The 26,940-nt window shown below is 42.2% G+C and overlaps 1 protein-coding gene and 1 pseudogene across 2 annotated transcripts in view; one reads left to right on the top strand and one right to left on the bottom strand.

The window, feature by feature from the left end:
* CCIN (calicin) overlaps positions 1–26,940 on the top strand; it is a 399,321-nt gene that overhangs the window by 291,188 nt on the left and 81,193 nt on the right. The gene's annotated exons all lie outside the window — the stretch shown is intronic.
* Positions 6,724–26,884, bottom strand: LOC309663958 (large ribosomal subunit protein uL30 pseudogene; annotated as a pseudogene). Its single transcript has one exon. The product of its transcript is annotated as a large ribosomal subunit protein uL30 pseudogene (transcript).

Genomic DNA, 26,940 nt, shown 5'->3' with positions numbered 1-26,940 from the left:
AGTATATTGATGCAGCAATCTCTGGAAAAAACAATCTGCTACAGACTCTATCAGTTTCATGTTACAGAAACTCCAAGACTAACTGGCTTAAAGAGAATAAAGAAATTGGGTTCAAATGACATAGCTTAAGATTTATTCAAGCCTTATCTGGAGTCAGCCCTACCCCTGGAGTTTTCACATATGCGACTCAATAAATTTCTTCTTTGTTTAAGCCAGTTAGTCTTGGGTTTTCTGTAACACAAAACCGAAAGAGTGTAGCAGATTATTTTCCCTAAAGATGGCTGTATCCGTGTACTTATCCCACTGTATGTTCTCTACTTGCAATGTGACTGGGTCTGTGTTCCCATCCCTTGAGGCTGGGTGGGGCTTGTGACTGCCCTAACCAGTGGAGTATGGCCTGGTGATGCTGTGTGAGATCCTATGCTAAGGTATCAAAAGGTACAGATCCCACCTCTCTCTTTCTGTTTGCCATTGTAACCCCCAACTATATTGCAAGGAACCCTAAGCCACATGGAGAGGCCATGTTTAGGTGTTCTTGCCAACAATCTCAGCTAAGGTCTCAGCTGACAGCCAGAATCAGTCACTAGATGTGAGTGAATGAGCCTTCAGCTAATTCCAGCCTCTAGTCTTCAAGTCTTCCAGCTGTGACTCAAGATATCAAAGGGCAGAGACAAGCCATTCTGGTGGTGCCCCATCTGCTATCCTGACCCACAAAAAACATGAAAGATAATAAATGATTATCACTGTTTTAATGAAACTAAGTATTGGGTAATTTGTTCCATGTTGCTAGATGAACTAATACAGAGTCCTAATTAATAGGATTGGGGTTCTATGTGAGAGTGGTTTAAGAACGGTGAAATGAGAAATAAGATTGCAGAGTGTGAGTAGTGAATTGGAAATGAGGAAAATGGAGCCAGAGTGTAAGCTCCTCGGGAAAATTTGCATGAAAGCATCTCCCTGGTGTTGAAAAAGGATAAAACAAGTCTGAATCCAAAGCAAACAGCAGCCTTCATGCTTTTGCTCATCATCAGAAGAATAAGGTTATGAGTTTGATAGAATCCAGAAGAAGGAACTTCAGCTAATAAGTTTCATGAATTCCTCTGAATTCAAAAAGGCATTAAGAAGGAATTAAAAGTGAATCAGTGAAATCCTCAAGAAGAAGGCATTTATTTGAGAAGCTCTCTGCTCAAAACCTCCAGCAGACTGCATCACCTATGGTTAAGATCAAGCTCTTCAGCCTGGCATTCAAGGGTCTCTTTGTCATTTCTGTTTCCCAGCCTTCCCTTTACATACACTGTGCTCCAGCAGAACTGCAGTGTGCAGAATGGCACTACTCGATATTCTCCAATCGCTCCTTCACTTTGCCACCTCTGGGTCCTTGCCCTTGTGGGGAGGAAGCTCTGGGACCCCAGCCTTGGTCAGAGTGCTGTTCAGAGCCCGTGCCCATCCTCACCTCAGCCAAGGTCGAGAAGTCCCCTGGAGACAAGAATCAATGCTATGTGGTCTTAGGGCCTCCAGCCTTCTTCTTATGTGACTTTTAAGTTGAGGTATAATGTATATACAATAAAATGCATTGCTCTTAAGTATACAGTTCTATGAGGTTTATTTATTTATTTATTTATTTATTTATTTTTGGTTGCGTTGGGTCCTCGTTGCAGGCTTTTCTTTTAGTTGCGACGAGCGGGGGGCTACTCTTCCTTGCAGTGCACGGGCTTTTCATTGTGGTGGCTTCTCTTGCTGTGGAGCATGGGCTCCAGAGCGCAGGCTCAGTAGTTGTGGCTCACGGGCTCAGTTGCTCCATGGAATGTGGGATCTTCCTGGCCCAGGGCTCGAACTGATGTCCCCCTGCATTGGCAGGTGGATTCTTAACCACTGCGCCACCAGGGAAGCCCCAGTTCTATGCGTTTTGACCATTGTATTCACATGGTAACCACCAGTCCAATGAAGCTTTAGAATATTTCTGTCACTTCAAAAATTTCCCTCATTCCCCTGCCCCTTTCCAGTCAATCCTTGTGCACCTCCCCATCCCCCAGAAAACAACTGCTCTGGTTTCTATTACCATAGATTAGTTTTGCCTCTCTTTGAACCTCATATAAATGGAATCACACAGTATGTATTCTGTGTCATGCTTCTTTCACTCAACATGTTTCTGAGATTCATCTGTGTTTTTGTGTGCATTAATTTTTCATTTCTTCTTATTGCTGAGTAGGATTCCATTGTATGGACGTAGCACAATTTGTTTATCCATTTCCCTGTTGATGGAAATTGGAGTTGTTTGCAGTTTTGAACTATTATGAATAAAGCTACTATGAACATTCTTGAACATTTCTAGTGGACATTTGTTTTGATTTCCTAGGAGTGGAATTGCTGGGTCATGGGATAAGTGAGGGTTTAACTTTGTAAGAAACTCTAAGAGTTTATCTAAGTAGTTGTGCCATTTTATGCTCTCATCACCATTGTATGAGAGTTCCAGTTGTTCTATCCTTGCCAATATTTAGCATTGTTAGTCTTTTGGTATTGTCAGTGGGTGTGAAATTATATCTCATTTTGGCTTTAATATGCATTTCCCTGATGACTAAAGATGTTGGGAACCTTCTCATGTGCTTATTCATATATGCTCTTTTGTGAAGTATCTATTCAAGTCTTTTGCTATTTTTTAAATTGATTTGTACATGTAGAATTCTTTGTTGCCAAGGTTACAGATACAGAATCCAGAAGCCCACCTGGCATTCACCTGGAGCTGGCACACGGGTTCAAGGCAAGAAAGGCCAAGGGTCTATAATCAAAGAATCTGAATCTACTTAGGAGTTAGGCTACACAGGATCATGTAAACATTGAGAATTGTGTCTTTTGATATTGGACATGACACAGTGCACCTGGAAAAAGAGCAGAAATTCTGAATATTATACTACAGTAGTAGCTCCCAACATTGGATCCAAATTATCTGGAGAGTTTTCATCTCCAGAGATTGTGATTAAATGATGGTGGTGCAGCCACGGCATTTGGAGTTGTACAAGTTTTCCAGGTGACTCTAAAATGCAGCCAAGGTTGAGAATCACTTTTCTAAAAGGAAAGACATTCACTCATTACTGGGCATCTGCTATGCTACTTTGCTAAACATCAAGCTCATTTAAACAGAATATTAGGTGTCTTTTTCACATAGGTAAGTTATTTAGAGAAGCTGGAGATTTCTATTCATTTATCAACATCAAGTATCAAACTGCAGAATGTGGACCATGATCAGTTGCTTTTCGTTCCTGGCTTCATAATTCTCGCAAGACTTCATCTCATCTGTAATAATCATGTTTGAAATAAAGTGAGGATTTAGTCTTCAGTTCTAGACACATTCTCCACCCAACAGTTAAAATGAGATGTAAGAATCATCTTTATTTCTTGTCTTAAGCTAAAGTGGAGACATCCCATGTATTTGTAACTTACTACCAAGTTCTATCCCCCCAAAAGCCAGATTTCAAATTTGGGAAAATCTGTATAGAAGTTATGATCTAGGGTAAGGGTCAGCAAATTATGGCCAGTAGGCCAAATCCTTCTTGTGGCCTAAATCCAGTACAATGCCTGTTTTTCTAAAGTCTGTGAGCTAAGAATGATTTTTACATTTTAAATGATTGAGAAAAGTCAAAATGAGACTAATAAGAAGAATTAATCAAGGTCCATAAAATTTTTTGAAACACAAAAACACAACTGTTCATCTACATATTGTTTATGGCTTCTTTTGCAGCCAGAGGTTAGGACCATGAAGCTTTAATTCCTTAACCCATCAAAATAGAGGCTTCCTTTTACCCAGCAGTAAAACCTTAGATTCTCCTCCAAAAAAGCACCTTGTGATCACACTATTGAACTGGAGGAGAACCCTTGTGACACAGGTAGGGCAGATGAGACATTGTGACACTCTGTAGTGGGCACACCTTGTAATCAAAAGTTAGCCAACGTCAAAAAGACTATTTGATTACAGGACTTCCCTGGTGATGCAGTGGTTAAGAATCCGCCTGCCAGTGCAGGGGACACGGGTTCGAGCCCTGGTCCGGGAAAATCCCACATGCCGTGGAGCAACTAAGCCCGTGCGCCACAACTACTGAGCCTGCGCTCTAGAGCCCGAGAGCCACAACTACTGAGCCTGCGTGCCACAACTACTGAAGCCTGCGCACCTAGAGCCTGTGCTCCGCAACAAAGAGAAGCCACCGCAGTGAGAAGCCCACGCACCACAACAAAGAGTAGCCCCTGCTCATGGCAACTAGAGAAAGCCCGCACGCAGCAACGAAGACCCAACCCAGCCAAAAATAAATAAATCAAAAAAAAAAAACTATTTGATTACAAACTCTATAGGTAAATGGCACCATTTATTTTTAAAATCACAAGAGAAAAATAATAAGAAAAATCCTACATATTAAAAAAGACTTAAGAAACATTGCCACCAGTTACAAAGTATAGATCTTTATACTTTGAATCCTGATTAGAGCAAACTGGGAAAAAAATGCGACGATTGAGGAAATGTGCACTCTGGATATTTGATTATATTAAGAAAGTTGTATGAACTTTTTTACATGTGAGAATAGCATTGTGGTTATGGTTTAAAATAATTCTCATTTTTAGAGACGTCTAAAATATTTATATGGAAAGATACAATATCTGGGCAGGAGGGTAGCAGGCAGGGGTATAGATGAAACCAGACTGACCATGAGTTGATAAGTGTTGTAGCTTGTTGATGAGTGTATGTGTTCATTATACTATTCTGTCCATTCTTGCATATATTTCAAAATTTCCAATATAAAAAGTCTCATTTTGTTTTTTAAAAAGGCTTTTTGAAAGAGCAGCAATAACATTTATTTGAAAGAAATCAGTTATTTGTCCAACAAAATATTTAGAATTCTTGTAAAAGCATTATAGTATTTGTGGAGGTGAGTAAAACATTAGAGGTTTTTATTTTTTTAATAGTTATTTATTTAGGCTGCACCAGGTCTTAGTTGTGGCACGTGGGATCTTCGTTGCGGCGTGTGGGCTCTTTAGCTGCAGCATGCAGGCTTCTTAGTTGCAGCATGCGGGCTTCTTAGTTGCAGCATGCATGCAAGATCTAGTTCCACGACCAGGGATCGAACCCGGGCTCCCTGCATTGGGAGGGCGGAGTCTTACCCACTGGACCACCAGGGAAGTCCCAAAACATTAGAGATACTTTTGATAACTGAGTTTTGCCTGCATGACATTTTCCAGTGTTTCATTGGGAAGGGGCTGCTTTCCTCATCATTTTCTCCCCTGTTGGGATAGACCAATCCACGAATACATACCTATGCATTCGTTGGGCCATGGATATGCCTTTCTAGGGATAATTGCTGTTTATCATCACTGTATGCTGGGGAAGGTGAGTGAGAGGGAAGGAAGATCTTCCATGTAGGCAGCAGCAAACCACCATCACAAGTCAGGTAAAGACTGCAAGGAATCCTTTAGGCAGGATTCGCTCTGAGGTTTCCCAGTTCACACAGCTAGTCCTGGAGTTATTTATCCTGCATATCCACACAGTTCTCCAAGAATACTTCACGGTGGGTATCTCTTAGTGAGTTATGGATGTCTCTTCTCTTTCCAGGTGAAAGCCACTACAGAGCAGTGAAAACTTAGGAGTTCCCTTTCAGGCTATCGTAGTCCTAAATGGTACCTGTGATTTGGAGAGGAGTCAGTAGTACTTAGTTTTTAGTGCTTTTTGGTGTGGCTGTGGCTTCTTAGCTTTTAGTACTTTTGATGTGGCTGTGGCTTGTCTCCAATCTCCAGGAAGGCTTGCAATGAGATATGCGTATCCACGTGGGTGGTCTGGTACAAAGTACAGCAATGGGAGTGGCCGAGAAAGAATTTCATAAGGCAAATCGCCTTGGCAGGTCTTTCTCAAGAATTCCATTTGTGTACCCAGTTTCCCAAGCTGGAATGAATCTGTTGATAGAGTCCAATCTTGACTTGGAAGCCTGCTGAGGCCCATGGTCCTTTCAATTACAGTTTGCATGTACATCATGAAAATTGGAAATGGCTCGACTATTTAAGGCTGTACTGTTGCAAAGTTTACTCAGTCCTTGCTTTGCAGTCTATTTGCCAGAGTTTTGGGGGTGACACAAAGTATGTTGAAATTTGATGTTTAGGTAAATATATATTATACATACATACATATGTTGGAAAATTTGTCCTATAAAAGGTACCCATACCTTTTTATTAAAGGTAATAGTATTTGCTTTCCAGCAGGGGATGCCTTGAGCCATTGAGAGTAGTTATTTCTTGCTGCCTAACAAACACCCCAAAACTCAGTGGTTAAAACAATAATATATTATTCTGAGATCTGTCTGAGATCACAGCCCACCAGAGGGTTAGCAATGACACTTTCCTCCTCCTCTCCTCAACTTTACACTTTTAAATCTTCCTCATCCCCATCTTGCTTTCTCCAGACTCCCTGCTCTATCCTCAGCCGCTTTGAGCAGGCAACTCTCAGAGCCTCAGTTTATCTATCTGTAAAATGGACACATTAATTCCTGCCCATTTCATAGTCAAGTTCCATGAAGATGAGGACATGCTCCAAACACTGTCAAGGGCTGGGCAGGTGGTGCCGAGGCAGTGGAAGATGCTGCAGAGACCTGCCCAAGGCCCGCTTGAGGTGGCAGGTGAACAACAGAGACAGAGAGAGATACAGAGATATACAGGGAAATATATATATATATATATATATATATATATATATATATATATATATATATATATATATATATATATATATATTATAGAGATATGTATGTGTGTGTGTATATATATATATATATAGAGAGAGAGCCAGAGAGAGAGAGAGAGAGAGGGAGAGAGAGAGAGAGAGAAAGAAAGATTTATTATGAGGAATTGGCTTGGCTCATGCAATTATGGTGGCTAGAAGGCTTATAATCTGCTGTCTACAAGCTGAAGACCCAGGAAAGCAAGTGGTGTAATTCAGTCAGAGTCCCAAAGCCTGAGAACCTGGTGAGCTGATGGTGTAAATCCTAGTCCAGGGGTAGAACAGGAGATGAGATGTCCCAGCAGTTCAAGCAGTGAGGCAGGAAAAAAGGGGTAAATTTGTCCTCCCTCTGCCTTTGTTCTATTTAGGCTCTCGGTTGATTGGATGATGCCCACCCAAATGCGGGGGTGGGGGATGTAATCTGCTTTGAGTCCACCAATTCAAATGCTAATCTCATCCAGACATACCCAGAAATAACATTTAATCTGGGCGCCCTGTGGCTCGTCAAATTGACACATAAAATTAGCCATCCTGCATGGTATGGATGTACCACAGTTTAGTTAACCATTCATCTATTGAAAGACACTTGGGTAGTTTCCAGTTTAGGGCTATTGTGAATAAAGCTGCTATGAACATTCATGGACATGCTTCTGTGTGAAAATAAATTATCATTTCTCTGAGGTAAATGCCTAACAGTGAAATTGCTGGGTCATATGTTAAGTCCATTTTTGGTTTTAAAAGGAACTGCCCAACTATTTTTCAGAGCAGCTGCACCATTTTACATTCTCATCAGCAACGTATGAGCGATCCAGTTTTTCTGCATCTTCACCATCACTTATTGTTTTAAATTTTAGCCATTTTTAATATTTTGGTAATCAAAATTCCCCCGTATATTTCCGAAATGTTCCCTAGGTAGCACTGCTTCCAATGAGAATAGCTAGATCACTGGTTCTCAAACTAGACTGCCCACTGGGATTGCCTGGGGAACTTATGCAGGCGTCCCTCCCTCAGAGACTAGCCATCGGGAAGTTTTTTTTTTCCATTGGGAAGTTTTAAAGTTCCCCAAGTGATTTCAACATACAAACAAATTCATGAAACAATGATGCCATTCTCGTAACTCCATCATTTTAGTCCTAAAGTTTCAAGATCTCATGAATGAGATAAATTCAAGGACTGAGATAATTGTCTCTAGAATAAAGTAAGATTTAAAAGCCAGAGCTGTATTATATTCACAGCAGAATGTCAGTAGAGATCAAAGGGGGAAGTAAAAAGAACTGTGGCCCAACAAGCCATGTTATAAGAAGAAACTTTAAAAATAGACATATAGGGACTTCCCTGGTGGCGCAGTGGTTAAGAATCCGCCTGCCAATGCAGGGGAAAATGGGTTCGAGCCCTGGCCCAGGAAGATCCCACATGCCGTGGAGCAACTAAGCCTGTGTGCCACAACTACTGAGCCTGCGCTCTAGAGCCGCCTGCAAACCACATCTACTGATCCCGCATGCCACAACTACTGAAGCCCGCGGGCCTAGAGCCTGTGCTCCTCAACAAGAAAAGCCACCGCGTTGAGAAGCCCGTGCACCGCAACAAAGAGTAGCTCCCGCTCGCCACAACTAGAGAAAGCCTGCATGCAGTAAGGAGGACCCAAAGCAGCCAAAAATTAATTAATTAATTAATTAATTAAAAAAATAGACATATATAAGACTAAAACCCAAACCAAATTCTATAAAAACAAACTACAAAAATCTGGGGTGCATTTCAATTCCTAGAATTATGATGTAGTGGCAGAAAGAGAATGGGTTTTGGAGTTAGAAGTCCTGGTTTTTCCACTTAAAACCTGTGAGATCTTGGATGAGTCATTTGGTCTCTCTAAACTTTATTTTACTCATCCCTGAAACCTGTAACAAAAGGTTACTTTAGGGGCCTTTTGCAAAGATCAAATATATTGATATGTGCTGTATTTTTAATCATAACATGTTGAAATTATGATACACTTATTTTTGATAAGAAAATTAGAAATATTTGCTATCTGGGCAGCATCTGGCTCACCTCAACCAATATTTAGAGCATCTTTGATGTAATATTTGCTATACATTATAAAGTTTCTTTTTATAATTTCTTAGTTTTTATATTTTTACTGTGGAAATCTGAAACATACACAAAAGTAGAAAGAATAATGTAATTTGATGCTTCTTAAGCATTAAGTGTTCCTATGATTCACCTGGGAGCTTGTTAAACTACAATTCTGACTCATAGGACTGGGGTGGGGCCTGAGACTCTGCATTTCTAAAAAGCTTCCCTGTGACTGACATGTTGCTGACCACAACTACCATATATTTGTGCTGCCCTAACAAAATACCATAGACTGGGTGGCTTAAACAACAGACATTTATTTCTCAGTTTTGGAAGCTAGTAAGTCTGAGATCAGGGTACCAGCATGGTCAAGTTCTGGTGAAGGCCCTCTTCCCAGTTTGCAGACAGCTGTCTTCTTTCTATACCCTCACCAGAGGGAGATCTGGTGTCTCTTCCTGTTCTTATAAGAGCACTAATCCTCTTAGTGGGGGCTCCATCCTCATGATATCCTAATACTTCCTAATACCATCACACTGGGGGTTAGGGTTTCAACATAAGAATGTTGGGAAGACATATATGGTCCATAACACAAGGATATAATGAACCTCCAAGTACTGTACTTAACTTCAACAATAATTAACTCACAGCCAATTTTGCTTTTGCCTCCTCATCCCCTTGCCCTCTGCAGATTATTTTGAAGTAAATATCAGACATCCTATCTTTACAAATATACATCCTATATTTCAATATGTATCTTTTAAAAAAGAGAGATATTAAAGTACTTCCTTTGAAAAAAATAACCACCAGACCAACCCCCCCAATTCAACAGTGATTTCTTAATATTATTCAAAATCCAGTCAGCATTCATATTTCCCTGAATGCTTTTTTTATTGTGATATGTTAATTTGTCTCTTCAGTCCTTTTTTAAAAAATTTATTTTATTTATTTATTTATTTTTTGGCTGCGTTGTGTCGTCATTGCTGCACGCAGGCTTTCTCTAGTTGCAGTGAGCAGGGGTTACCCTTCATTGCTGTGCATGGGCTTCTCATTGTGGTGGTTTCTCTTGTTGCAGAGTACGGGCTCTAGGAAAGTGGGCTTCAGTAGTTGTGGCTCACAGGCTCAGTAGTTGTGGTGCACGGGCTTAGTTGCTCTGCGGCATGTGGGCTCTTCCCGGACCAGGGCTCGATCCCATGTCCCCTGCATTGGCATGTGGATTCTTAACCACTGCACCACCAGGGAAGCTCTCTTTGGTCACTTTTAATCTGAAGATTCCTCTTCCAGCCTTGTTTTTTCCTTGCCCTTTTTTTTTTTTTGTTAAGAAACTAAGGCATTTGTCCCATAGAGATTTCCATACTCTGGTTTTGCTGCTTTGCATCCTCATGAGGTTGTTTAACATGGCTCTTTCATTCCTGTATTTTCTGTAAATTGGTAGTTGGATCCAGAGCCTGAATTGGACTCAGGTCTGTTTTTTTGGCAAGGCTACTTCAAAGGTGGTGCTGTGCACTTCATCAGGAGGTCCATAATGTCTGGTTGTCTTTCTGTACATAACCTTTTAAAAGGAGTCGGCTCTCCAATGAAACCCATGATTGGGGCATGCTGCCACCAGGTGGTAACAGCACACATAGCCACAGGTTCAAGCAGCAGAACAAGAAACACTTTTCAGCAGAGATCCCAGAAGGCGGGACATGTCTTCCTCATTGAACCTACATTAAATCACCATGATTTTCATTTTTTAAAATTTTATTTATTTATTTATGTATTTTGGCTGCGTTGAGTCTTCGTTGCTGCGCGTGGGCTTTCTCTAGTTGCGGTGAGCGGGGGCTACTCTTTGTTGCGGTACGTGGGCTTCTTATTGCGGTGGCTTCTCTTGTTGCAGAGCATGGGCTCTAGGCACGCGGGCTTCAGTTGTTGCGGCACGTGGGCTCAGTAGTTGTGGCTCACAGGCTCTAGAGCGCAGGTTCAGTAGTTGTGGTGCACGGTCTTAGTTGCTCTGCGTCACGTGGGATCTTCCCAGACCAGGGCTCGAACCCATGTCCCCTGCACTGGCAGGCGGATTCTTAACCACTGGACCACCAGGGAAGTCTCCTCATTTAATTCTAACAACTCCCAGGAATGTTAATCACTCTGTCCATGGTAAAACAGTGGTGAGGCCGGGATTTGATGTCTATGCTTTTTCTCTCTACCATTTCTGCAGCCTGCTACCTTCTCTTTTGGTTTGTACTGGAGTCACCTGTACTTGCTGTCCTCCCCCAGCTTACAGCTCTACTGATTTTTTTCCTGCTCCCTTCCATCCCCCACCCCCATTCATTCTTCACCTATCCGTGCCCTGGGAAGCTGGCTTCTGTGGATTCTATCACCAGGCTGCCTTACCTGCTGGCTTCCAATGACTTCCAACTGAATTCACCCCGATTTATTCTTCATGCTTCTTCCCCACCTCACTCTGTTTCCGAATGCTGCTTTCCTCAATTACAACTTCTGTGCCAGGTGGCCCCTCTTCCATGGCTTTTCACCCAGCTTCAGTTAATACCTCTCTTGCCCCTCAGGCCTCAGCTTCCTGCTATTCTATTCCCTGGGAGTCTCAACTTCCCCTTTAGTACTCTTACTCCACCTACCTCAGTAAAGAGTATCTTCATTAAGATGGCTCTTAAAACCGTGCAGCTGGAGGGGCCACGTGTTTCCTGCTGGGATTCTCTCCTTCTCTTCACTCTTGTCCTCACCTTTCATTTACTCCTCAGTTGACTTCAGTGAGGCAAGCCCCTTAGCGCTTTTCTGAAAGGTTACCACCGGTTCCATCTTCCCTAGCAAATGGTTAGCTCTCAGTTCTCATCTTATTTTTAATCTCCTAGCAGCTTTTGATGCACTCCTTGATGCACTTCCTTTCCAGGCCTTCCCAGTCACCATGGACTCCTCCTTGTACCTTCTCAGCCACTCCTTCTCTTCCTGACCACATCGTGGTGGCATGTCCCGGTGTGCAATTCACAAACCTTTTCTCCATCTCCACTCTCTTCCTACTCATCTCATCTAGTCCTGGAGCTTAAATACCACCTCTGCACGGATGACTCCCCAGTCTGTCTGTAGTCTCAATCTATCTCCAGAGTTCCAGAATCACATATCTAGCTGCCTACTTGCTGTTCCAAAATTAACAAAGCCTCAGATAGAACTCTTGATTCCAGACCTCCTCCCACCCCCTATATATAACCATCTTAGTCGATGATATCACGATTCACCCAGTTGCTCAGCTCATAAACTTTGGAGTTATCCTTGACTCCTCTCTTCTCCTCACTCCCCAAGAAGATTCTTCCTTCAAAATATATCCAGCGTCCCAACAACTTTTCACCATCCACTACTGTCACCCAAATCCAAGCCACCATCATCCATTTGGACAGCAGTAGCTTTCTTGACTGGTCTTACTGCTTAAACTCTTCCCATTTCCAGCTGATTGCCTACACAGCTGCTTTCTGGTCTTTAAAATGTATATCAGTCATATCACTCCCCAGTTGTGACTTTACATCACACTTGGAATGCAGTCTCAAGTACGTCATGGGGCTGCAGGGCCCTACGCAATCTGGTGGCTCCCACCTCCCCACCTAACTGCCAGCCTCTCTGCTCTTGCTCCCTTCGTTCCAAATACATGGGCCTTCTTTGAACATGCCAAGCCTGGTCCTGCTCAGAACCTGTCTCTGTTGTTCCCTCTGTGTAGAATGTTCTTTCCCATCTTCACATGGCTCTCTATTTCTGGCCCTTCACACCTCTGCTCTCTCATCACCTCCTCAGAGGGGCCTTTCCAGATGGCCTTATCAAAAGCAGCAGCTCTCTGTTTTGCTATATACATTAGTTTGTTTTATTTTTTAGATTCCACATATAAGTGATATCATACAGTATTTTTCTGACTTATTTCACTAAGTATAATATTCTCTAAGTTCATCCACATTGCTGCAAATGGCAGAATTTCATTCTTTTTTTATAGCTGAATAATATTCCATTGTATATGTATATACATCTTCTTTACCCATTTGTCTGTTGATGGGCACTTGGGTTGCTTCCATACCTTGGCTATTGTAAATAGTGCAGCTATATATAGCAAAACAGTAACAGGCTCACAGATATAGAAAACAAACTAGTGGTTACCGGTGGGGAGAGGGAAGGAGGCAGGGCCAAGATAGGGATGTGGGATTAAGAGATACGAACTACTGTGTATAAAAGAGATGAGGAACAAGGATATATTGTATAGCACAGGGAATTATAGCCATTATCTTATAATAACTTTTAATGGATTATAATCTGTAAAAATACTAAATCACTACGTTGAACACCTGAAACTAGTATAATATTATAAATCAACTACACCTCAATAAAAATGAATAAATAAAAATAAAACAGCAACTCTCTCTCTGCATCACTTTCTATCCCCTGTCCCTGCTTAGTTTTCTTAGCATGTGTCACAATCTGAAATGAAATCACTTATTTATGTGATTTCACTAGAAGGTCTCGCCCACTAGAAGGTAAGCTTTTTGAGAGCAGGGATGTGCAGGCGCTCAGTAGATATTTGTCGAGTGGGTTAATGAGTGAGTGGTATCACTTTCATTTCTGTCTCTATACACAGAAAGCACTTGGCATATGCTTGCTCACTGGAGAGTCTTAGAATCCAGGCCCTGATTTTGAAGGTTCCAAGCCTGGTGCAGGCCCCTCCTGAACTTGGGGGTGGACGGTGTGTGAACTCCCTAGGATCCCCTAAGGAATCTGCAAGCCCTTCTCAAGGGCATGGTGGTATCATGACTATGGGGTTGGAGGTTTCAGAAGACTGTCAGTGAGCCTTCTTACTGTGGCCACAGCCATTTCTTCACCCCAGCCCTCCTATTTGTCCTTCAGTTCAGATCTACACACATCCCAGAGTCTTCTGCCCTGCTAGTGGGGAGACAGAGCCAAGGAAGCCCTGCTGTGACGAACTCATGGCAAGGAGGTGTCCACAATAATTGTTGCAGAGGAATGAGTGCACAACAGAGGCCAAGCAGACAGGAGCAAAATGCCTCAGCTGCAGCCCATCTGGTCCCAAAGTACTGGTCTGAATCTTTTTGCTCTTGGATCTGCTGCCTTGCCTGAACCTAGAGATATTCCTCAGAGTGAACAGGTTGGGCTTTCCACACTCCAATCCAGCTTCAGAGATTCTGGGAATCCTGGCTGGCATGAATAGCTTCTGAACAGAGAGTTAAAGCTATTTTAAGATTTTGTTTGTAGCCAGGGAGGGTGATCTGTGGGCTCTGGTGACTGTAGAAGATGACCCTCCAGATGACCTGTTCTTCTGATGGTCATGGCTCTCAGGCACAGTGTTGCAGCTGAATTGGAGTTGGGAGACAACGCAATATCACTTTTTCCTTGGCAGATGTGGATGCTCATTTATTTACATGTCATTTAAAACGTATTGAGTGTTTAAAATTTTCATTTCTTTAATTGAAGTATAGTTGATTTACAATGTTGAGTTAATTTCTGGTGTACAGCTAGGTGACTCAGTTATACACATATATACATTCTTTTTATATTCTTTCCCATTATGGTTTATGTATTCAGTTGTTATGTTATGACATAAAACATTTTTTGTGATGTTTTAACTATATTCCTTTCTCCATGTGGTTTACTACTGTCCCCTCAACTCATCCCTCCACACCCTCCTTCATTCAAGGTGCTGCCTTTTTTGTTGTCTATGTCCTTATGGAAAGAATGTGATAGAGATGAAAGAAAAATCAAAGGAGTCTCTCTTGCTTTGGTGTCCAAAAATGTGTGCACTTCCATAGAGAAGACTCCAAGAATAGACAAAATCTCTGTGGGAGAGAGCAGGGCTTCCTGAACCCCATCCTCAAACAGAGAAGAGATTTCCCTGAGGCTGGAAAAAAGAAAAGACAAAGGGGAAGTCCTGATGATGGAGACCTTAGTGGCGTTCTGAGGGTCAAGCCCTGCCTTCTGGGCAGAGCCGCCAAGAGGTAAAGCTGAAGCCTGGGAGGAGGGAGCACCCAGATTCCCATACTCTTAGATGGCACAGAGGGGAAAAGAGCTTCCAGGCAGAAGGCCTGGCTGTCAGGAAGGAGAGCAGCAGCAGGAGCCCCTGGCATGGGCTGATGACCACGGGTCAGATGCTTACCTCCATCATCTTAACGGGATGAGGGAGAAATTGAGGGGTGGACTCCAAAGACTATGTTTCTGCTCCTTTAGCAAAATGGGGATTTAAATTCAAAATTAAGCCGAGTTCTCTCTCTCTCTCCTCTCTCTCTCTCTCACACACTCACACACACACACACACACACACACACACACACACACACACACATACAGTACTTCAGAAAGAAAGTTTATTGAGTTCCTACTGTGTACCAGGCTGGATAAGCCACATAGACACGGACTCTGGTCTCTAGAGTTACAGAGTCTCTCTGGGGGAGTAACACTCGACCTATTGGCCATGAGCCTTGGTGCTAAGTGGGCTACTGGAGATGTGAGCATAAGGCTGTATGATCACAGAGGTGGAACGTGTATTCTTCTGAGAACTATACCTCAGGCTTCACAAACTTAGAAGATCCCAGTTTTGGGGTGTTCACAGCAGTCACCAAACTCCCAGAAGACTACTAGAGAAAGCCAGAGCTTGTAGATTCCTTCACAGGAGGACAACAGACACGTGGGCCACTCTCAGCTCCCAGAAGATTGCTCAGAGTGTGCAGGCTAGAGGCAAGGTGTTGGGATGCTGCTGTGGGACAGTCCCCTCTGGCTCTGAAAGGGCTCAGAATTCTCCCTGCTGCCCTGCTGCCCTGCTCAGTCTCTCCTCTGGTGACAAGTCCTCCACCCATAGGGACTGGATACACAGTATTTATGTCTTAGAAGTTGGCCTTCTTTCCTCAATGCTCTACTCAGGTCCCTTTCCTTCTCCACTTAAAAAAAAAATTGAGGTGTAGTTATTTACAATATTATATAGTTTCAGGTGTTCAACATAGTGATTCAAAATTTTTATAGATTATATTCCATTTAAAGTTATTATACAATATTAGCTATAGTCCCTGTTGCTATACAATATATCCTTGCCACTTAATTTATACATAGTAGTTTGTCCCTATTAATCCTCTATCCCCATCTTGCCCCTCCCCCTTTCCCTCTCCCCACTGGTAACCACTAGTTTGCTGTTTATATCTGTGAGTCTGTTTCTTTTTTGTTATATTCACTGCTTTTATTTTTTAGATTCCACATGCAAGTGATATCATACAGTATTTGTCTTTCTCTGTCTGACTTATTTCACTAAGCATAATACCCTCCAGGTCCATCTATGTTGTTGCAAATGGCAAAATTCCATTCTTTTTAATGGCTGAGTAATATTCCATTGTATATATATACCACATCTTTATCCATTCATCTGTTGATGGATACCTAGGTTGCTTCCATGTATCAGCTATTGTAAATAATGTTGCTATGAACATTGGGGTACATGTATGTTTTTGAATTAATGTTTTCATTTTCTTTGGATATATATCCAGGAGTGGAAATGCTGGATCATATGGTAGTTCTATTTTTAGTTTTTTGAGGGACCTCCATACTGTTTTCCACAATGGCTGCACCAATTTACATTATCGCCAACAGTGTACAAAGGTTCCCTTTTCTCTACATCCTCATCAACATTTGTTCTTTGTGGTCTTTTTGATGATAGTCATTCCAACACGTGTGAGGTGATATCTCATTGTGGTTTTGATTTTCATTTCTCTGATGATTAGTGATGTTGAGCATCTTTTCATATGCCTATTGACCATCTGTATGTCTTCTTTGGAAAAAGGTCTATTCAGGTCTTCTGCCCATTTTTTAATCAGGTTTTTTTTTTGATATTGAGTTGTATGAGCTGTTTACATATTTTGGGTCTTAACCCCTTACTGGTCATATCATTTACAAATATTTTCTCCCATTCAGTAGGTTGTCTTTTTGTTTTGTTGATGGTTTCTTTTGCTATGCAAAGATTTTAAGTTTAATTAGGTCTCATTTGTTTATTTTTGCTTTTGTTTCTCCTTCCCTACTTTTGTCACTGACAACTTATTTTCCTGGATTAGTGTTTCTCTGATAATTGTGACCCTTTTACTTGGCTGGCTTTTGTTCTCCTGGTAAAGATTTGAGGGAAACATCTTTATTTCATGGGCAACACACAATCTTGCTCTTTGGGTGGGCCAGATTTCTAAATTTTGGTGATTTTCATAAATTCTATTCTTTCCAATCAGAGCAACACTTCCTGCCCAGGTTCCCGGGTTCTGGGAGTGCAGGCCGTTTAGAGAGGATTATCTAACTCTGAAACCACTGTCCACATACAGATTTTTTTTTTTCTTTCCATCCAGAAGGTCATTCATTAAAAAAATTTTTAAATTGTAAGTAATCATACCTGTTGCAATTTTTTTTTTTTAACTGCAGGTATTGCTTTAAAAAACAATTCAGTTTTGGAAGGGTAATAGACAAGCCTGGTATAAAATTCAAAATGTATAAAGCCAAAGTGGTGAGAAGCCTTTCCTTCCCTTTCCTCTGGTCAACCAGTTCCCCAGAGGCAATCTCAGCTACCAGTTTATTTTGTCTATGTATACATTATAAATCTTTCCCAGTTTGTTGTTTGCTTTGCAATTTATTTATTTATTGTCAGATTGATGTTATAACACTTTTATATAATCTATTATTTTTAGATCTAAAAATTAGTTTAAAAATGCATGCAATAACCCGCACACAAATGTTCATAGCAGCTTTGTTTGTAATAGCTTCAAACTGTGATCATCCCAGATGGCTTTTGACAGGTGAATGGTTAAATAAGCTGTGGTACATCCAACCATGAAATGCTACTCGGCAATAAAAAGGAATGCACCATTGATGCATGCAACAGCTTGGATGAATTTGTTTTGCAAAATGTTACCACTGGGGGTGTGTGACATAATAAGAAATACATATTTGGTGTCTGCCCTCCCCACTCCCCCTTTCCTGGCGCACAGCTCTAAAACCCTTGTAATCTCTGAAGTGGTAAGTGTGTTTTTGTTGTTAATGAGATGACCAGTGGCTGGAGGATCCTGGAAAGCTCCTAAGGATGGGGGACTAGTTTTTGCCTGGAAAGTCAACCATGTAATTAGAGGGTTGGAATTTTAAAAAATATTTATTTGTTTATTTTATTATTTATTTGGCTGTGCCGGGTCTTAGTTGCGTCATGCGGGATCTTTAGTTGCAGTGTGCGGGATCTTTTAGTTGTGGTGTGCAGGATCTAGTTCCCTGACCAGGGATTGAACCCGGGCCCCCTGCATTGGGAGCATGGAGTCTTAACCACTAAACCACCAGGGAGGTCCCGAGGGTTGGAAGTTTTAGTCAATCATGCCTACATAGTGAAGCCTCTATAAAAAACCCGAACTGAAGCTTTCAGAGAGGGTGCTAAATACATCAACGTGCTGGGAGGGTGACGGTCCTGGAGAGGGCACGGAAGCTCTGTGCCCCTTCCCATACATCTTGCCCTATGCATCTCTTCCATTTGGCTGTTCCTGAGTTGTATCCTTTAATAATAAATCAGTAATGTAGTAAATAAACTAATTTTTCTGAATTTTGTGAGCTGCTCTAGCAGACTATCGAACTGAAGAAGGGGGTCATGAGAACCCCTGATTTATAGCTGCTTGGTCAGAAGTACAGGAAGCCTGGATTCCAGATTGGCATCTGAAGTGGGAGCAGTTTTGTGGGACTAAGCTCTTAACGAGTGGGGTCTAATGCTAATTTCAGGTAGATAGTGTCAGAATTGAATTGAATTGTAGACACCCAACTGGTGTCAGAAGTGTTCAATGTGAGTAGTAGTACAGAAAAAAGTTTTGGTTTTTTTTCCAATTTAGAGAGAAACTGAGCAAAGCGTACAACAGAACTCTCTGCATTATTTCTTACTACTGCATATGAATCTATAATTATCTCAATAAAGATTTCAACTAAAAATACACAAAATAGAGTAGTATAGAAAGTAAACACTGAATCTTCTTTCCATACCTTATCCTAATTCCATTTTCTAGAGAGAATGTTAACACTATAAAGTGTATCCTCCCAGACATTTTCCTATACTTACACATTTTTCTAAACAAAAATGGGGCTGTGTTTTTGTTTATATCAGTAGCTTATTTTGTTCACTTAAAAAACAGACATTGTTTCATGGCGTTTAGGGTTGCCAGATATAGCAAATAAAAATACAAGATGTTCAGTTGAATTTGAATTTTGGATAATGGATAATTTTCTTAGTGTAGATATGTCCCAGTATGTTGCCATTTTATTTGGCAACCCTAATGGCAGTACACTTACCTAATTCTTTTGAAAAATTGGTTGCATAGTAGTCCACTGATATTTAGCCTTTTCCTATTGATGAGGGTATCCTTTAGATCAGAGTGTTCATCATAATTCTCAGTAATTCATAAAGTCTCTTATATTTGTATGGTACCTTAAATTATTCAAACTTCTCATATTTCATTCAACAAAAATTAACTGAGAATTATAGCAGAAAAATCCTGGGCTTTGGATTCCTGGCTGTTATTCTTATCAGATACTTAAACTTCTTGAAATTCAGTTTCCTCATCCGTAAAATGGGAATAAGAATACCTACTCTGCAGGATTAGAAATAATGTGTATACAACCCCTAGTAGTGCCTAGCAGAGAATGGAACTCAAGAGATAAATCATTGTTATTTACAGTAATGTTAAGATCCTGTGGTAGGTGCTAAGGGATAAACAGAATTAAGAAACATATTCCTGGGCTTCCCTGGTGGCGCAGTGGTTGAGAATCTGCCTGCCAATGCAGGGGACACGGGTTCGAGCCCTGGTCTGGGAGGATCCCACATGCTGCGGAGCGACTAGGCCTGTGAGCCACAATTACTGAGCCTGCGCGTCTGGAGCCTGTGCTCCGCAACAAGAGAGGCCGCGATAGTGAGAGGCCCACGCACCGCGAAGAAGAGTGGCCCCCGCTTGCCGCAACTAGAGAAAGCCCTCACACAGAAACGAAGACCCAACTCAGCCATAAATAAATAAATAAATAAAAATTAAAAAAAAAAAATGGTTGCTAAGAGAGTAAATCCTAATAGTTCTCATCACAAGGAAAAAAAATGTTTCCCTTAAAAAAAAAAAAGAAACATATTCCTGACATTTCTGGGTTACTTTTAATTTTGAAATAATTTCAAAGTTATTGGCAAGTTGCAAGGATAGAACAGAACAAGGAATTCCCACATACTGTTTACCCAGATTCACTAATTCTACATTTTGTCCTATCATCATCATCCTCCTCCTCCTCCTCCTCCCCCCCACTGTCATGTTTTCCTATGAACAAGAACATTCTCTTATACAACCATAATTTAATTATCAAAATTAGGAAATTTAACAAATTCCCAAAATAGTTTTCAAATTCAAATTCCTGAAGTATTTTTAATAGGTTTTTTGGAGCTATCTCCTTTTCTAGTAGGACTATGGCCCAAAACTTAATTTTGTGTGGCTTCCCATTTTCTCTTGGATTGGATATAAGAATCAAGGCATGGGTGCTTCCCTGGTGGCACAGCGGTTGAGAATCCGCCTGCCAATGCAGGAGACATGGGTTCGAGCCTTGGTCCGGGAAGATCCCACATGCCGCGGAGCAACTAAGCCCGTGTGCCACAACTACTGAGCCTGCGCTCTAGAGCCCACGAGCCACAACTACTGAGCCCTTGTGCCACAACTACTGAAGCCCGTGCGCCTAGAGCCCGTGCTCCGCAACAAGAGAAGCCACTGCAATGAGAAGCCTGTGCACCACAATGAAGAGTAGCCCCCGCTCGCCTCAACTAGAGAAAGCCCGCGTGCAGCAACAAAGACCCAACACAGCCAAAAATAAATAAATAAATAAATTTATAAAAAAAAAAAAAGAATCAAGGCATGGTTTGTAGCCTGAGGTGTGCTAACCTGACTAGCCTCAGAAGAGAAACAGCATTGCTATGAACGGACTGAAGCCTTTGCTTCCCATCCCCACTGATGACTCAGCCGCAAGTGGTGCTGACATTCAGGCATTCATTCCACCACCAGAGAAGCACAGCTCTCGCCCTGCCTTGCCAGGCTCGGATACTCTTATGCTGGCAGAGTGGCTGCGTGCGCTTCCTCTGAAATGCACAACTGCTCATCTCCCTTTCCTGGTCAGCACCCCTCCCAGCTCTAGCCTGGCACACAAGGCCCTTCACAAAGGGTTCCCTGATTACAGGCTCTTCCTTTCCTGCCACACCCCTTGTCTCCTGTGCTCCACCCAACATACCTTTCTCCCAGGAGACTTGTGTTTTCTTGCCTCTGTGCTTCTGCACATAGAGCTCCCACTGTCTGGGGAATGCTCTTCCCTCGTCAAATTTTTCTTTTTCTTTTTCTTTGTTTTTCAAGGCCTAACTCCAGTACAAAATACTTCAATCCCGGGGTCAGAAACAATTGCTCCCCATTTTCAGCTCTAACCAGCATGGCTGAGTGCACTTGTATTTGGTGCCTGTCTGGTCCTTTATTAAAGTTGGTTGTCTATGGATCTGGCTATTCTGTCTTTGAGATTCCTTGGGCAGAAGACACATCTCTTTTCTTCCCTTTTCTGGCATTGCCCTGAACAGGGTGAGGCATAGGGTAGACTCTGGTGACTGATAAAAGAATGAATAGCATGAATTACCCTGTGTGAGAGGGGCAGACACTTGGTTATAGAGATGATGCATGTAAGTCCACATTAATCGTTCAAAAAATTGTAGAGGGTTTTATTATTGCTGCTAATGGTGTTATTATTGGTAGAGATGTTACATTCCAAATGGCCTGACCCACCCAGTTAGTGATTCAAGAAACAAGGAGCAGCAGAATCATATCCAATCTCCTTATTGTCCATTTGAGGAAACAGGTTCACAGAGGGGCAGGCACTTCTATCAGGTCAGGTTCCACAGCTCAGAGCCCTGCCTCCTTGCACTGGACTGTTTTGTCTTGCAGCCTAATTACTCTCCTTAATTCAGTAATAGTCAAGCTCTTTTGAATATGTACACTCAACATAATTTTGAAAAACTTTAAGTAGATATCTAAATTTTCTCACCATACTTTTAGTAATAATTTTTATAACCTCCTTTATTTATATAGAATTCTAAGTTAAAAACTGTTATTTTCCTTAGTACTCTTAACCATGTGAGGCAGACAGGCTTGACTATATTAGCTCCATTTTACAGGCAAGACTGGAAACATTCCCATATTTAGTATAAGACAGATCCAGGATATAAACCCTGGGCTTCCACACTCACAGCTGCTCTTTTCCCATGACTTTTTGATACATCATTTTAAAGTCATCTGATTTTACAATGTTTCACAGTATCAGAGTAACATCTGTAACATCTAATCCTGGCAGGTTAACTCTTGAGCCAACCAATTTAATTACCTCATAATCTGGCACATTTTAAGGCACTGTTAATACCTCCAATTCAATCTCACAGCTATGTTCGTAATAGGGAAGAACATTTTGTATTCTATTACAAGTTAATCAGTAAAGGGATGTTGCCTATAAGCTTAAATTATACATAACGGCCAATCTCTGGGAGCCCTGCCTCCCAGGTAATGAGCATTAAGCTAAAATACCTTTGTTTAGCTGACCAGGCTCACCTGTGAACGAATAACACATTCCCCTCTGGAGGCTGACAGGAACCAGGAAGTGTTTGACTTTACGCCCTCCCCTTTCAGTATAAAAGAAGCCTGAATTCTAACTCAGGCAAGATGGTTCTTTGGGGCACGAGCCTGCCATCTTCTCAGTTTTCTGGCTTTCTGAATAAAGTGGCTATTCCTTGTCCCAACAACTTGTCTCTCCATTTATTGGCCTGTTGGGCGGCAAGCAGTATGAGCTTGGGCTCAGTAACATGTTTGAGTGTCCCATGAACCAAAACTGCAGCAGAGCTGATCTTAAAGGACCAGGGGACACTAATAGTTAAGCATGTTTTCAGCTCTTAAGCTGGGCCTGGCACACCCTCACCAACTGCTTAGATGGCAAGTTGAGGCAACTAAGTGAGTGACAGGAGCAGAGAGAAGGCCCATTTAGGGGTGGGCACTGATGACAAACACAAGCAGGGTCAGACCCTCTTTTTAGGTCTAACATCTCCAGGAGTGTTGGTCCACATTATTACTTGCAGGGTAGACGGCAATACTTCTGGAGTCTAGAATATATAAGGAAAGGGTCCAATTAAGCTGCTCGCCTGCAGCCTAAAAGACCAAATAGTGCTAATTTCATCCATGCCAAACCAAGAAAATGGTTCACTCTTTCCTGATTTCGGTTTAAGAAGAGGACTGATCATCAGGGAAACCAGAAAATTCCATCCTGAAGCCCAGCAGAACTAAATGGTGGGCATTTCCCTGAGTCATAGATGGCACAGGGACTCAGTAATCTACCACCGTGTTCCTAAAAGGAAACACTCATTTGGCTTGAAGGGAAAAAATTACCTTGGTAAGCTTTGGTCTTCCATAGGACACGGAACCAGGAGAGACTAGGAAGGTCAGAGCCTGGGTGACCAATCGTGATAGTGCAGGACTTCTTCACATAAGGTGCATAGGTCCCTGAGTAGGGTCTACAAATACTCTAAACTTCCAAGAGAGAATTGGAGTTTCTGCATGCTTTCCTGGGGAAAGCGTCCTTCCCTTCTCATAGATCCAAGAACAGGTTAAAATCCTGAGCTAAAGAAAAGCATTAAGCCAGCTGCAGGCAAGGATAAGGAAGCCATCAGATACACTTAGAGCACTGTGTAAGTCTGAGAGCTCACAACGCTGTCACTGAAGTTAGAACATGGACTCACAGCAGAGACAACCGAGCACTGCTTTTGTGCTCTTCTCTCTACTTGTACTTAAAATTCTTTCCAAAACAAGGCCTTAGGAACCCCTAGGTTCAAATATGTCCTTGGGGTTGGTCAACTACTGTCTTGTATTCATGCTTGGGTATTCATTCACCAACATTAAACCCCAGGATAGAAGATGTGACAAAGCATGCCTCCTCCATGGCATGAGTCTTTTGCTGGTTTCAGAGGTGGATGGTGACCAACACCGAAAATACACAGGAATGTTTCCTTGGACCTGGGGTGGGATGAAAAGTGCCTGCCATGACTAGCACCATCTTTTCCCTGACACTTCCCCTCCAGTTTCTGAAGATATAGTAGAAAATAATCTTTTTTGAAGATACTGGGTAACAATTCCATAAAACAAAAACACATGCTTCCAAATGCACCGTGCTTTCAGATATTCTGGGTTTAGTTCAGCTGCCAGATGACCTGACTGATGCTTTCTTCTCGATAGCCAGGTGAGCCCACCTCCTTGAGGAAACCCACTCTATTCTTGGTAGCCTGATGGGCCACTGAGAGTTGGAAAGGGTGCAAAACCCCTGAGATCGACTGAAAATTCTTCCTCAGGAAGGCAATTTCATGAATGAGGTCTCCCAAAGCAAATGAAACCAAACTTCCCCAGGTGCTCCTCAATCACTGTGTCGTCTGTCGGATGGTTTTGTTCTTGACCTTGGCTTGTCCACGTTTCAAGATGAGTTCCCAAACAGACTTCAGATTTGGAAATCCCCAGGTCATATAAGGTTCCACTATCCAAAGCGTTTTTATGGTTTTAGGGGTTACTTTCACAAAGACACCACTGAAAATCTTATTCAAGGGAAGTCTTGCAATGGTCCTCTGCACCAGTGAACTCACCCCATTAATCCTTTGGATGCGTACAACAAAGGCCAAAGAATATTTATCTGGCACTTTCAAGCCATGAGGTTTCACTTCTAGTCGTCTGAGGCGCACCCTGTCACATAGCTGCTGCCAGGAATCATGTAGGAACCATTCTAGTTGCTTAAACTTGAGCCCTTTTCCATTCCTCTGTTCCTTCTGTGCAAAAGCGCCTGCTTTGCCTGGGTGGCTTTGAGGGGCTGATAAGCCTTCCTCTTTTTCAGGAGGTTTTCTGGAACCAAAGGGATCTTCCTTCTTCGCTCTTCCTCCATCTTTCCCATACTGCGGCTACTGCTCATGCGCAGCCCCACCGGGTTGGGCAGAGAGGAACGGCTCTATGTTTACTTGACCATAGAGACGTCTATTCTAGCTCAGGGGTCCCCAACCCCCAGGGCGCAGACCGGTACCCGGCCACACAGCAGGAGGTGAGTGGCCAGCTAGCGAGAGCGAAGCTTCATCTGCCGCTCCGCATCACTCGCATTACCGCCTGAACCGTCACTTGCGTTATCCCCCTTCCCGCCCCATGTTCAAATTGTCTTCCACGAAACCGGTCTCCGGTGCCAAAAAGGTTGGGGACTGCTGTTCTACCTCATGGCGGGGCGACCAGGACTGCTGCGCCTTCTTAGCAGCAGTGAACCGCGGAGGCCTTGCTAACCCTTATTCCTGCCAAGAGTTGCACAAAACTTCCTTCGCACTGCCTCCAAGCTTTTTAGAGCTGTGTCATCTTCAAAACCCAGCCCTTTCCGTTTCAGCTGTATTCTCGTAATGCTGGAGGCCAGGTTATAAACACTGAATGGCTTCCCACCATGCATTCTCTCGTTATAATTTTAAATAGTCACAAAGGTTTTAATTTTTTGATTAATTGTAAATATTTTTTAAAACAACTGGTTATTGTAAACCTCTGAAAGTAAAGCTGTAAGTCCTTAAAAGATATCCAATGGATTGGAAATACCGGAATGATTTGATACCCACTATTATCCGATGAAAATTACACGAACAAAATAAACAATTTACTTTTTTTTTTAAAGACCACCTTCTTCCTCATTCTTTTTTTTTTTTAAATTAATTTATTTATTTTTATATTTTTATTTTTGGCTGTGTTGGGTCTTCGTTTCTGTGCGAGGGCTTTCTCTAGTTGCGGCAAGCAGGGGCCACTCTTCATCGCGGTGCGCGGGCCTCTCACTATCGCGGCCTCTCTTGTTGCAGAGCACAGGCTCCAGACGTGCAGACTCAGTAGTTGTGGCTCACGGGCCTAGTTGCTCCGCGGCATGTGGGATCCTCCCAGACCAGGGCTCGAACCCGTGTCCCCTGCTTTGGCAGGCAGATTCTCAACCACTGCGCTACCAGGGAAGCCCAACAATTTACTTTTTAAATTGCTTGTTTTCCCTCTTTTTTCTCCTAACTCATATTTCGGTTCCACAGAATGTTATCTTAGTGTAATTTTTTTTTTTTTGGCTTGAAAATCTTTTATCCAGTGCAATAGCACACTTCATTGCAATAAAAATACATATATAACACTATTCCACTTCACAGGTAGGCAGAGCAGAAAAATTTAGGGCAGTGAAACTACTCTGTATGATACTATAATGGTGGAGACATGTCATTATACATTTGTCTAAACCCATAAAATGTACAACACCAAGAGGGAACCCTCATGTAAATTGTGGTCTTTGGGTGATAATGTAGGTTCATCAATTGTAACAGATGTACCACTCTGGTGGGGGATATTGATAATGGGGGAGGCTATGCATGTGGTTGGGACAGAGAGTTTAGGAGGAATCTCTGTACCCCTCAGATTTGCTGTGAATCTAAACCGTTCTTTAAAAAAAGAGTGTATTTTAAAAATACATATATAAATTTATACTTAATATTTTTTTCTTTCCTCTTGCTATAATTTTTTTTTCCTTCTGGATTATCATTACAATTGTAATTCATACAGCCCATGAAAGTCACATAAATAATGACCAAACAGTAAAACGTATTAGAAGGACTTCTCCTGTGATGCTAGGTAGGTGTTTCTGGTACCTTGAGCTATCTAATGGACAATTTGTCCCCTGGGGGTTTTATTCCTCGTGGCAACATATTTTAGTAAGATTTTTAGAGGGGAGAGGTATACTTGTCTTTTGTTGGATGGGAGAAGGGCCACTGGGCAAGGGGAAGACGAAAATGAGAACTGTGACTACTAGCGACTTCTCTGCAAATCAATTTTAGGAAAGAGAACTTAAAGTTGAATTATGTAAAAACTTTGTATGTTCACGGCACCACGAAAATCTTCACGTGCCCTCCGGGAAGGGGCACTCCAGGTCGAAGACCAAGGCCTTAAGTCACCTCTCAGCAAGCTCCAGAGGTCTCTTGGCCATCCCACTCCCTGGCCAGCCCTCCCCGCTCCCTGTCCTAGGGCGACCGCGCC

This window comes from Balaenoptera physalus (genome assembly GCF_965194825.1).
Source record: "Balaenoptera physalus genome assembly, chromosome: 7".
Taxonomy (NCBI): Eukaryota; Metazoa; Chordata; class Mammalia; order Artiodactyla; family Balaenopteridae; genus Balaenoptera; species Balaenoptera physalus.
The sequence above is the reverse complement of the archived record's forward strand: the minus strand, read 5'-3'. Positions and strand labels throughout refer to the sequence as shown.